We start from the raw sequence: 6,000 nt of genomic DNA on the forward strand, positions 1-6,000 counted from the left end.
TTCCCTTCTTTTATAGCAATCTGCGCTTAATCCTGGTCCTTTAGCTGTAGAGTAGTGGTCGTCCATCAGATACTTGTCCCATCCTCCCCCTTGGTGGAAGTGATAGGTAGGTTACAGGCTGTCTAGACACTATTCATGTATCACTTCCTTCATTAGTGCGATTTTCTTGGTTGGTGCAGGGTATTTAATGTGAAGGTGATAGACGCTTCCCTAACATGCCTCCTTTTTTTTTTTTTTTTTAGGTCTTCCCGTGGCTATCAACTTCAGCCTATGTCCCTTGGTATGGTGGTAGCTCATCTCACCTTCCTCAGAGTGTAAGGGGATCTCCTTTGGTCGGCCTAATACTTCGCTTGTTAGGCCTACGTGGTCCTCGGGCCTATCCTAATAGAGGTTTCATTTTTAGCCCATCCTTCACAATAGCACCCAAAATCTTATTTCCTATCTTCTTGGGAATGTGTGGTTTTGGTGACATTGAAGGATCATACATGCCATTAGTGCTCCCATGTGCCAACTTGTCCTTTCAATTGCCTGCGCCCGTCCCTTGACATTTCGGATTCCTAACACTGCATTAAATGCTATCGGTGGCTGTTAGCTACCCATGTCCAATGGTGAGATGAGGATCTCATGGTCCTTATATCACCTCGATTCAGGGGGGGGGGGGAGGGGGGATTACCGCTCCTTTCCCCCTATATAAGAGGGTAAGAGAGCTCATTTTTAACACCTAGCACATCCTTCTGAATCACGAAGAGTCTTTTCGAAGAGCAACATTGTCTTTCCCTCTCTGTAAGTGTATTTACTTTCCTCCTCGGCTGAGTAGGTTCTGTGTCTAGAGCTTCCTTGTCTTCTCCCTTTTTATTTCCTAGCATGTGTAGGTTTGCTAGCTTAGTGGGCATTGAAGAAAAAAAGGGAGGCCTTTAAGGGCAAATATGGCATCTTGGCTGGGGTCACCATAGAGCACTGTGAGATAGGTGCACACTACACCAGAAGACCAACAGGCATTGTAGCCATCCCCATGATAGCCTTCATCAAAGGAGGGATGAGGATACCTATAGATAGGGGTGATGCGGATACCTATAGATAGGGGTGATGCGTGACTTCCTCCTATTTTTTAGAATAAGTCTTTCCCAATGTTCCATCAACCTCTTTAAGATAGTTAATAATGTAACCCGTATAAATGAAAAAAAAATGAATGTGGACCTAACCCACCACGATATCAATTGGATTTATAGTTGTCATGATAGCAAGGTCACTAGCTACTATCTACGAACGAGGGACACGTGAGTTAGACTTATCTCTTGTCTTCCTGAGAACTACAAAGGTCTCGAAAATGATTTTTTGATCATCTCGGGGGATTGGCACGAAGGGCTCCAATGCCTTATCTGAGATAAGGAGCCAGGTAGGGAGGGTAGTCCTAGAAACTTCTATTTTTCTTAAGTCTAATGAAGGGGGCATCCAGCCCGCTATCCTATTTTGATTTTGATGTCACCCCCCTCCCCTTTCCTTTTTCTTTGTTTCTATGAATTCATCTAAATGAGACTTCGGTCAAACCTGTTTGATTTGTTTCTTTTACTCATGCTCTATTTCTTACTGGTAGACAAGAGGGCAACTGCCTCCAATGAGAACCTACTGAATGCTCGTGATTTGAACATGATACTTTAGTCAGAAATTTTTGTTCATAGTGACGGTTAAATTTGGGCTGCCCACGTGATCCTCGACTTCACGCCCATTTACAACCTTTTTCTGGGCCTAAAGCACGTTATTAAGGCCAGGGACCCTTTGCTCACTGGGATCAATGTAATGGTTGAAGTCTTTATCGCTCCTCCTTCCTTCGGCACCCTTTAAACAAAGCCTTATGCCCACCAGCTCGTTGATACCTTTCACTCAAAAGATAAATCACCCAGGGGTGAGGAGGAGTTTGATTAGGTCAAGGATGAGGAAGATGCATCACATTCTGAGGCAGAAGAAGGGGTGTTGGTCCGAGAGAACTGTGTCTAAGGACTTAGACTTAGATTTTGAAGCTGTCAACCTTCCTGACCTCACCGTAGTAAGCAGCTCTGCCATCTTGAAAGAGGGTTCTTCAACCATTGCTAGTGCCATCCAAGAAGAATTTGATGTACCTAAGGGGATGGTAATCAAGAAAAACAAACCTTTGGACCTTAAGGCCATGCTTCAGGCCTCCAGAGGAGATAGACCATTTGGGGCAGACGTGCCCACCAAGCCTCCTACTCCTCGTCCCTCTTCCTAAGCGCAATTGGTTTCCTCCAAAGGACATATGGAAAAGAAGAGAAAGAGGAGGAAGAAAAATGAAAGAGAGGTGAAGAGGGGGAACTCAAGGAAATCTCCCAACTTGAAACCGCTAGCAAAGGTCGAGGCTCGCGTAGCCTAAAAGACCTGGGGCTGAATCCACTTCCAAGGAGGTGGTGGCTTCAGAGCTTGCTCGAGGGAGTCGGTCAGGGCCTTCTTAATGGAGTCCCAAGCTCCTACTAGACGAGGCCCTCTGACTTTGGACACCTCCATCTTGAACTGACAGAAAGGGAGGGCAACTCGAGCATCTAACAGCCTAGGGTTGTCCTTGCTTTTGCTAGAAGACATGGCGGAGTGGAGGAGCTATGGGAAGTACAAGATCTTCCTCACCATGAAGAGGAACTTGGCCATGGTAAGTGTCCTCCGTTTGTTGATGCATCATTCGGTTTATCGTGCTTGACCCAGTTTCTTTGGTTTTTCCCCTTGCTTCCTTCTTTAGTAGGCCTTCCAAGCATCTTATGTAAATCACGTGGGCCATGCACTGGCCCAAGCCTGGTAAGAAATGAATCGAAAGAACGGATCCCTTAAGGCTTAAGACCGGGTCGAAAAGAAGGCCCAAGAGACCCTTAAGAGACATACCGAGTCTAAGAGGGGCAAGAAGAATGCTGAAGTGGCCCTGGTCAGTTTTGAGAGGCAGGCCCTAAAGCAAACAAGGAGCTTGGCTGAGGCTGAAGACCAACTAAAGACAGTTAAAAAGGTGTTCAGCTTTCTTGAGGACTCTCTAGTTAGCAAGGAGAAAGAGTGGGAGGAGGCCGAGTAGGCGGCATACGAGCTAGGGAAGGATGAAGCTTTCAAAAAGTTGCAGGCCCAATTTCGAGGGCTCTGCTAGGAGTACTACATGCAAGTTTAGGGCTGGGCTCTTGATGTTGTTGAGGTGAAGCCTTCCTCTACTCTAAAGGATCCCTTGAGCATGGTCTTGCCCCCCGAAATAATAAGGAAGACATGGATTGAAGTATTTATCCTACAAGAAAATGCCAATGAGGCAAAGGCTAGCATCCAAGCTAAGGGGCATGCCGAGCCAGCCAAGGCACATTCTAATCACCCTAAAGAGCCAAGCTAGACTTAAAGTAGGGCCTTGCTTCCGTTTTCCCCCATTTTTCTCCTTTTTTTTAAATTTTTTTTTTTTATATTTTAAACTTTTGGGTCACTTGCCCTTGTAGCAGGGCCTGACTATGAAATAGAACAATTTTTGTTTTCTGGCACCACATTTTTGCTTGTATGTCAATTTTATTCGAGTGTTATAATTCAATATAAACCTTATCTGGGATGTGCATAGGCTCTATCATTAGTTTGTTTCTTTTCAAATTTACCCACGTAGCATATTGAGATTTTATTTCTATTTACCTAGGACGCAATGGGTCGGACCTATTTACCTTGGTTTGAGGCCTCTACTGTACCTCCAACTGACTTTTTGTTAGTAATCAGCCAACCTAGTTGCAACTACTTCCCTTCTCTCTTTGGTCAGATCCAAAGCCTTGGATAACAATTGTTCGTTTCTCGAACCGCCCAAAAGGCTGGTTCTTTGGGAAGCTAGACTTCAATGGGATAACTGTCTTGGACCCATATGTCATAGAAAATGGGGTTTCCCCCATTGACCTCCTTGGGTTGGTTCGGTATGCCCATAGAACATTGGGTTGTTCATCTATCCATCTCCCTTTGGCTTTGTCCAACTTCTTCTTTAAACCATCTACTATAACCTTGTTGGTTGCTTCGGCCTGACTGTTGCTCTAGGGATAAGCAAGTGTGGAGTACCTATTCCTTTTTCCCAACTCATTGTTGTGTCCGAAGGCTTTACTATCAAACTGAAGGTCATTGTTCAAGATGAGGGTGTAAAGGATACTAAAACTTGTGACTATATTTCTTCACACAAAGTGCTTGATGTCTTGATCCTGGATGTTAGAGAGGGGCTCCGCTTCCACCCATTTTGTGACATAGTCAGTTCCCATAATGAGAAACTTTCAGTTCCTCGTGGCCTTTGAAAATGGCCCAACAATGTCTAGCCTCCATTGAACAAAAGGCCACAGGCTATTTAGGTGGTTAAGGACTCCCCTTGGTTGATGTATGTTCGAGGCATATCTTTGGCATTGATCACACTTCCTGACGTAGTCTTGGGCCTCTTTTTGCATGCTAGGCCACTAGTATCCCTAGGTTAGGGCTTTATGGGCCAGGGACCTTCCACCAGTACGATTACTGCAGATTCCCTCATGAAGCTCTTCCAGGAGAGGCTCCCCTACCTCGGGGTGTACACACAGTAAGTATGGCCCTGAGTATAAACGTTTATACAACTTGAGCTCCCCAGATAGTCGGTATCTCGAGGCATTCCTTCAGATTTTTTTAGCATTCGTTTTGTTAGTAGGAAGGGTGCCACTTTTGATAAAGGATACAGTGGGGGTCCATCCAACTAGGCTAGATGTGTATGCTGCAAACCCCGACAGGCATCCTGCGTTCATGAATGGGGATGGTAAGAGTCTCAACTAGGATAATCTGGGGCAGGCTCCTTGCTACCAAGGTAGCTAGGGTGGCAAAAGAATCAGCATGTAGGAATGGCAACGAGCTAGGTTCAGGCTGGGTTTTTTTATGCCCAAACCCGCCTCACAGGCCCATACCCGGCCCGTTTAATAACGAGTTTTTTTTATGCCCGCCCAGACCTGCCCAGTCGGGCCCTGTTTAGCCATACCAGATTTGGGCCTAATCCACGGCCCAATCCAAAAAAAAAAAAAAAAAAAAAAATGAAGCCTATACTGTGGCCAGAACAGAGAAAAAAAAAATTCATTTTTGCCCTGATTCAAGCCCTATAACTTCTAGATTCAAGCCCATATAACGTGGCCCAAATGCCAAATCAATCCAAATAATAGGACCATTGCAAACCTATTAATCATAAATCAATAAATCACTTGTTAATTATAAATCTATAAATCAATAAATCATAGCTAATATCATAAATCAATAAATCACCTATTAATTATAAATCTATAAATCAATAAATCATAGCTAAGATCATAAATCAATAAATCACCTAGCTAAGATCACCATTTAATCATAAATCAATAAATCATAGTTAAGATCACATGCTAAACATAAAAATAAAATAAATCGAACAAGTCCAAGAAATAAGTCCAACAAGTCCAAGAAATAAGTATCACAAGTCCAACAAGTCCAAGAAATTAAAAAGCTACAAAATAAATCCCACAAGTTTATGATAATTACAAACCAACAAGTTAATCCAAGAAGTCTAAAAAATTAAAAAGCTACTAAATTAATACAACAAGTCTAATTCTCCACAGCTATGACACAACTCCCATCCTCTTCATTAGTCTCCCCATCATCAAGAATTGATTAAAGTGTACAATCTTCTAGCATAATTGAAGAGCCTACAACAACGATGAATTAAAAAATGGAATAAACTTCATCAAACTATAACTAGCAAATATAAAAATACAATTTTGATTTCATTTTATAAATAAAAATTATACAATTGCTAAGAGAACCAATTTTCAGCTTGTTCAGTGTTAGTGACTTCTTCCTCACTTTTCTAAAATTGGTAAAATTTAAGAAGATATAATCAGCTTCAGTTTCAAATCAATGTCTAAGGGAACTAAAACGTGGTTCAGCACACTTCTAGCTCATATATATACTTCTTCACCTGATACAAAAGAAATTATTCTAGGAAAAATTTCTGTTTATATTAATCAACAT

Source organism: Quercus suber, unplaced genomic scaffold (assembly GCF_002906115.3).
Source record: "Quercus suber isolate HL8 unplaced genomic scaffold, Cork oak 2.0 scaffold_23, whole genome shotgun sequence".
NCBI classification, from domain to species: Eukaryota; Viridiplantae; Streptophyta; class Magnoliopsida; order Fagales; family Fagaceae; genus Quercus; species Quercus suber.